This window comes from Triticum dicoccoides, chromosome 4A (assembly GCF_002162155.2).
Source record: "Triticum dicoccoides isolate Atlit2015 ecotype Zavitan chromosome 4A, WEW_v2.0, whole genome shotgun sequence".
In the NCBI taxonomy this organism is placed as follows: Eukaryota; Viridiplantae; Streptophyta; class Magnoliopsida; order Poales; family Poaceae; genus Triticum; species Triticum dicoccoides.
The window spans coordinates 135,120,336-135,127,934 of NC_041386.1; positions in this window are offsets into that span (position 1 = coordinate 135,120,336).

A 7,599-nucleotide genomic window follows, 5' to 3' on the forward strand; every position below is an offset into this window, starting at 1 on the left:
CTGGCTTCACTTGTGCTAACCCCATTATCATTGATGAATCCCTTGATGCAAACTATAAACTGTTTAAGAATTAGAATGGTGAAGTGTTTGCCAGGTACATTGGTACTAACTGCAGGAATGGACCGCCTATGAAGAAGATCTGGGTTCCAAAAAGGTGTCTGGAGAATCTTCCTGTGAATGTCATCATGACACCTCACGTGAAGAAGACAAACCTCAGACCAAAGGCTTCATACGGTCCAAAGGCTTCATACAGACAGAGGACTCACCTGAGTCGCACTAATGCAAATGTTTTACAGGGAAACCATACTTAGGCATATGAATATGAGAGCGGTTCATCAAACCGCCATGTTCATAAGACCAAGAACTATTCTGCTTATTCTTATGAGTACTATTGTCCGCCTGCAAGACTGTTTGCTAGGGCTCCAAAGCCAAAGTTCTCAGATGCTGCACTTAGACTTATTGCTTCTAAGCCACCCTTGAAGATGTGGGTGGCTAAGAAAGCTTAACTCTCTTTTACAGGGAAAGGTCTCCAGCAGAAAACCAAAATCGTCTGACGCTATTGCTGGGGACCTTAAACATCTTGTAGGGCGCAAGATCAAATGCCCGAATGGTCTTACTATGTACTTCGTTCCTGAATCGCTTGCTACTCTCCCTATTAGTCCTAATCTGGATCTAAGCTTTCATAACCCACTGGTTCGTGAAATGTTTTTGCTTCACAATGCTCTTCATGAAGCCTATCCCCCTAACTGCACTATAGGGTACGACACCAGCGTCTTCAGAATGGATTATTGATAGTGGGTGTACAAATCACATGACTGGAAAAAGAAGCCTTCTTATGGACTCAACCTTACGTCCATCCAACAAGAGCCACATCACATTTGCTGACACTGGTAAAAGTAAGGTATTGGGTCTAGGTAGAGTTGCAATCTCAAGGGATCAACACATGGATAAAGTCATGCTTGTTGAATCCCTTGGCTTCAACTTAATGTCTGTCTCAATGCTTTGTAATTTAAACATGATCGTAATATTTGGAAAATATCATTGCCTTGTTCTAATGGAATCTGACAAGTCTCTGGTATTTGAAGGGTATCGAAAAGATGATTTGTACGTGGTAGATTTCTCAGCAGGACCACAGCTTGCCGTATGTCTTCTAGCAAAAGCTTCAGAATGCTGGCTCTGGCATTGGAGGCTTGGGCATGCTGGCATGACGAACCTCCACACCCTGGCAAAGAAGAAGCATGTCATAGGCATCGAGGGCGTCAAGTTCAAGAAAGATCACTTATGCGGTGCCTGTGAGGCAGGAAAGATGACGAGGGCCAAACATCCCTTGAAGACAATCATGACCACTACTCGACCCTTCGAACTGCTTCACATGGATCTTTTTGGTCCCACTCATTACTCAACTCTTACTACTACTGCTTGTCTCTATGGCTTTGTCATTGTTGATGATTATTCTAGATATACTTGGGTGCACATAATCCTTTACAAGACTGAAGTGCAGGATGTCTTCAGACGCTTCGCCAATCGAGCAATGAATAACTATGGCGCAAAGATAAAGCATATCAGAAGTGACAATGGCACTGAATTCAAGAACACTGGCCTTGATACATATTTTGATACCTTGGGCATCACACATGAATTCTCAGCCCCGTACATGCCACAACAGAATGGGGTCGTCGAACGCAAGAACAGAACACTCATTGAGATGGCCAGAACGATGCTAGATGAATACAAGACTCCAAGAAAATTCTGGCCTAAAGCCATTGATACTGCATGCCATACAATCAATCGTGTTTATCTTCACAAGCTTCAGAACAAGACATCTTATGAGCTCCTTACTGGCAAGAAGCCAAATGTCAGTTACTTCAGAGTATTTGGCGCCAGGTGCTGGATCAAGGACCCACATCACACCTCAAAGTTTGCACCAAAAGCACATGAGCGATTTATGCTTGGATATGGAAAGGATTCGCACTCCTACAGAGTCTTCAATCTCTTTCATTACAAAGTGGTTGAAACAGTGGACGTGCAGTTCGATGAGACCAACAGTTCACAAAGAGAGCAACTGCCAAATGTGCTAGATGAAGTTCCATCTAGTGAATCAATCAAGCTAATGGGAACTGGAGAAATTATACCTTCTGAAGCTCATCCTAAAGAAGAACTTATCATCTCAGCACCTGATCAACATGAAGACAATGCTCAGCCTGAAGACATTCCTTCTAACAACGACAATGATCAGCAAGAGCAAAATCTTCACCCTGTACATCCTCGCATTGCCAATGAAGTGCAGATTGAAAGAATAATTGATAGCATCAATGCACCCGGTCCACTCACTCGTTCAAGGGCAACTCAGCTAGCAAATTTCTGTGGGCACTTCGCATTCGTCTCAATAACAGAACCCAAGAAAGTTGAAGAAGCCTTCATGGAACCTGAATGGATTCAAGCTATGCAAGACGAGCTTCAACAGTTTGAGCTGAATAATGTATGGGAACTGGTCAAGCGTCCTGATCCTCGGAAGCACAACATAATAGGCACCAAATGGATATACCGCAACAAGCAAGATGAGCATGGTCAAGTTGTCAGAAATAAAGCTCGTCTTGTTGCTCAAGGATATACTCAAGTGGAAGGCATTAACTTCGATGAAACATTTGCTCCTGTAGCTAGACTTGAAGCCATACGCATACTGCTGGCCTATGCAAATCATCACAACATACTTCTTTATCAAATGGATGTGAAGAGCGCCTTCCTCAATGGCAAGATTGAAGAAGAAGTGTATGTTGCACAACCTCCTGGCTTTGAAGATCCAAAACATCCTGACATGGTATACAAGCTCAACAAGGCACTGTATGGCCTCAAACAAGCCCCTCGGGCCTGGTATGACGCACTCAAATACTTCCTGAAGAGCAAAGGCTTCATACCTGGTTCTCTTGACCCCACTCTCTTCACGAAGACATATGATGGTGAACTTTTTGTGTGCCAAATATATGTGGATGACATTATCTTCGGCTGCACCAATCAGAAGTACAGTGAAGAGTTTGGATATATGATGCAAGAGCAATATCAAATGTCTATGATGGGAGAGCTAAAGTTCTTTCTCGGTCTTCAAATACGACAGCAACGCAACGGCATCTTCATATCTCAAGAGAAGTATCTCAAAGATTGCCTGAAGAAGTTCGGTATGCAAGACTGCAAAGGCTTCATGACGCCAATGCCAGCCAAGCATCATATGGGTCCTGATAACAATGGTAAAGAGTTCGATCAAAAGGTATACCGATCCATGATTGGTTCTTTACTTTATCTATGTGCATCTAGGCCAGATATTATGCTTAGTGTTTGCATGTGTGCTCGATTTCAAGCGGCACCAAAGGAGTCGCATCACTTAGCTGTGAAGCGAATTCTTCGATATTTGGCTCACACCCCAACTCTAGGATTATGGTATCCAAAGGGCTCAGAGTTTGATCTGGTTGGATTCTCGGATGCTGATTATGCTGGTGACAAAGTTGATCGCAAGTCTACATCAGGCACATGTCACTTTCTGGGACGATCACTTGTATGTTGGTCTTCAAAGAAGCAGAACTGTGTATCTCTCTCCACTGCTGAATCTGAATACATTGCTGCTGGATCTTGCTGCACTCAGCTTCTGTGGATGAAGCAAACGCTCAAAGACTATGGCATTCATCTGAAGCAAGTGCCTCTCTACTGCGACAACGAAAGCGCCATCAAGATTGCCAACAACCCAGTTCAGCACTCGAAGACAAAGCACATTGAAATTCGTCATCACTTTCTCAGAGATCATGTCGTGAAGGAAGATATTGATATCATACACGTCAACACTGAAGAGCAATTGGCAGATATCTTCACCAAGCCCTTGGATGAGAAGAGATTTTGCAAATTACGGTGTGAGCTAAATATCCTGGAATCCTCAAATGTCCTGTGATCAGGCACACATCCTAACCCTTATGCATTTTGATGACTTAGATGTGCAACACACGAAGTAAAGTATATCTTCAATCAATGAAGACATACATTCTAAGTGTGAATACATTAATGTGGAATTTGACTTCGGAGCGCCACGATAATTGTGCGCCATGTCTGGGTCTAATACTTCCTATACGGTGGGTAACGCCACCACCAAATGTTCTATTTTGAAGTGTTTCACTCATGGCGTTACCTTGCTATGTCTTCACATTTGGTTTGGCTTCAATCTCAACATGTCTTCATGATTATCTTCACTATGTTGATTATATATATATACTAGTGTTCTGTCCTCTACAGCATTCACTTATAGCTATGTCTTTTTGTTGAATCTTTTGAACTAACTGAATGTGATCGGACCCTAACCTCTCTATGCTATCTATCTCAAACTCTATCTCTCCAAATCATATGCATTCTATTGAAACTGTCGAATGTCTTCTCTGCGTCCTTGTCAGTAGAAGATACAAAGACAAACCTTAAGTCCACTTTCAATGCTCATTCCTCCACATGAAACCCGGAGAAGTAGGAACGACCACCCAACAATCCAGGCGTGCGTGGGACGTGGAACAAACCCCAAAATTCTGCATAATGGCCACGTGTTCCTCAGATGCGAATCGCCAGGGGCACCTGTGTAATAACGCAGTGCCGCCCCTGTACCTATAAATACACACTTCACGGCGGTCATTATCTCTTCTTCCACTCTCGCACGAACCCTAGCGCCACCTCTAGCCCTCGACGACGCCGGCGATGAAGCGCTTCGCTGCCGCAACCTCTCTGACGCCGTCTTCACGCCGACCGCGGACATCGTCCTCTCCGCCGTCGCCGTAGGTGTCCTCCCTCGCCAAGTTAGGGCACGGAAGATCGAACTGCTCGGCCTCATCTTCCACTCCGTCTAGCAGTTCTTAGTGTGGTAAATAAAACTTCCTTTTTACAGCACCGTTGATCCTATGGCTTTGTCACTTTCTACCACAAGTATTTTCTATTCACACAAGTTAGATCTCTCTCATACTGCATCTCATAACATGCCTAGTATATTCACTTATGCTCCACAAAGTAGTTAGATTCCTCACTTGTACTGATCTCTGGATTCGTACAAATCTGGAACCAACTCCTTATCTATGAGTGAATGTCTTCGCATGATGAGGTCAATGTCTTCTAAACTGATTTATATTCAAAATCTTTTGAGAATGCATATGACCTCTTCCCCTTCCCTCGCACCTTAATGCTGTCACAGGTACATGTCCGTGGGAGAATCCCTTGGTTCTCATAGTCTGCATTCATTTGCAGAATTCTTACAACATCATATAAATTCTCCCGAAGCAAGTTCCTGTTTGTCCAGCAAGCGAAAATCTTTGAAGCCTTTGAACATGTTGAAGCCTTTCAGTTTAAAGTTCATGGCTTCAGAGAAATCAGCAAGGAAGGGTGGCAGAAAGCGTCGTGGAGAAACATCTAGAGATCTGCCAGATGACCTCTCTGAACTGTACAAGACAGATCCTGAAGAGGATTACAATCAGCGCAAGACCTGAATCCAATGGATTCGAAGATATTGGGCAGCACAATGGTTCAAATGCCGATTTATAACCCAGGAATATGCTGAGAAAAATGCCATCAAGAGACCGTGGGAGACATCCTATACAAGAATCTTCAACCCAGGTCCAGAGATGAAGCCATTGAACAAGGCTTCTATCCCTGCATGGTTCATGGGCCACAGCCTGCTGATGCACACCCATCGTCACTACTATGGTGTCGTGACGACATTCTGTTCAAGCGCAACTTCCAGTTTGCCCAGAATGCAGCGAAGCTATTACTCATGCATTCTATACAATCAAGGTCGCATCTTCCCCCACAAGCGTCTTGACATTGAAGCTATAGCTGGTCTGCCCTGTCTGGAAGAAGCTTTGGATTGCTTCAAAGAAGTTGGATTGCTGCCATTCGTCACTGACCAAGAGCATTGGAATGAAGAGTTGCTGCTCCAATTCTATGCCACACTTCACATCCGCGGGTATAGCAGAGATCCGAAGACTTGGGTCCTGGAGTGGATGACAGGAAACGTTCATCACGAAGCCAAAGCCTTTGACATCATTGAGCTCACTGGTTTGCCCACTCCTGGCAAACTCTACGAGCATGGCTGTCAGCTTCATAGTGAAGCTATTGAGAGCATCTTTCAGAAGACTGAACCTAATATGAGTCAGATGCTCAGTATGATGAAGCCATTGCCCCAAGATGCTACTTATCCCAAAGAGTTCTTCGTTGAAGACCTTGAGTATCTGCCAAGAACCATTTATCACATCATAAGGCGAACTCTCTGGCCAATCAAAGGACATTCTCCCCATGCCAAGCTGGAAGGTGTAATGAAGACTTTGGTCTTCTACATTCTTCATGGAAAATGCTTCAATACACAGGATTTCTTCATTCGCCAACTTGCTGCATCAGGCTCTGATCTGTTTGGCTTGAAGTTCTACGCCCCATGGGTAATGCGGCTGATCAAACTTCACTCCTCTATCTCATATTAGCCATCTGCTTGCAATCATCGGATTTTTCTGCCTGATGTGGATATGTCTATTGAAGCCATCTATCCTGAGCCTGCCAAGGAACCTCTAAGTCTTTAGAATGCAGAGCATCAAAGTTTTTCTCAGAACATTGAAGGAGTTGAAGCAGTCACTCGTGTGTATCCTTTGGCTGGCACTACACATGCACCGCATCCTGCTCTCACTAAAGCCACTGACAGTACAACTGCTCCATGACCCAAGAAGCGCACTCGTGTTCTCAACGACCAAGAGCTTCTTGTGGCTCTTCATCAATAACAGGATAGGCATCATGACTGGCTGAAGCGTCAGATGCAAAGCCTCTTGGTGGATGTTAATCGCATTCGCAATCTTGCCATCAAGAATGCTTTTGTTGCCCATGAAACCTCTCGCCGCACATGGAAAGGGCTAACGCTGATATGTTCTGAAGATGATCTTCAAGAGGATGGCTTCACTGAGCAATTCAAGTTTGACTCCACACCTCCTCGAAGGGCAGTGCTGCGACGAACTCCATCCCTTGAAGACTCTGAGTTCTCTTCCTCTGCTGCAACTGTGAATGCCAGAGTGATCGAGGATGAAGACGATGCTACTTCACCGCCACCTCCTTCAGCATGCTTCGACTCTGCTTCGAGCTCTTCAGCACCGCCAAACACCACTAACGACCCTGCTGCTTCACCTACTCCTCATGGGAACGAGTACATGCTCTATGTCTTGAAACCTTTTGGTCCTTACTGACAAAAGGGGGAGAAGCATATGAGGTTGATAGTCTTCAAGCGGGTCCATATGGGCGGGTGCTTTATATTTTGCTTCATGCTTACAACTCTCGTTTTGCTACATTTGGTTCTTTGAGTTGTAACACTTAAACTCGATGGTCGTCTGCTACTTATCTGCCACCTTGTGTTGCGATGATAAATTCCGCATGTGCGACGATAAATTCCACACTTAGATCATTCTGCACACGTCCATTTTCCATTATGCATGTCATTATCTTCATATACTTTCACATGCATAGTGGATTGTCATCATAAGTTGAAGTGGATCTCCACAAGTACAACCTGCCATGTGCATTTGCATTCCAAAAGCAAATTACTTATATGCACAT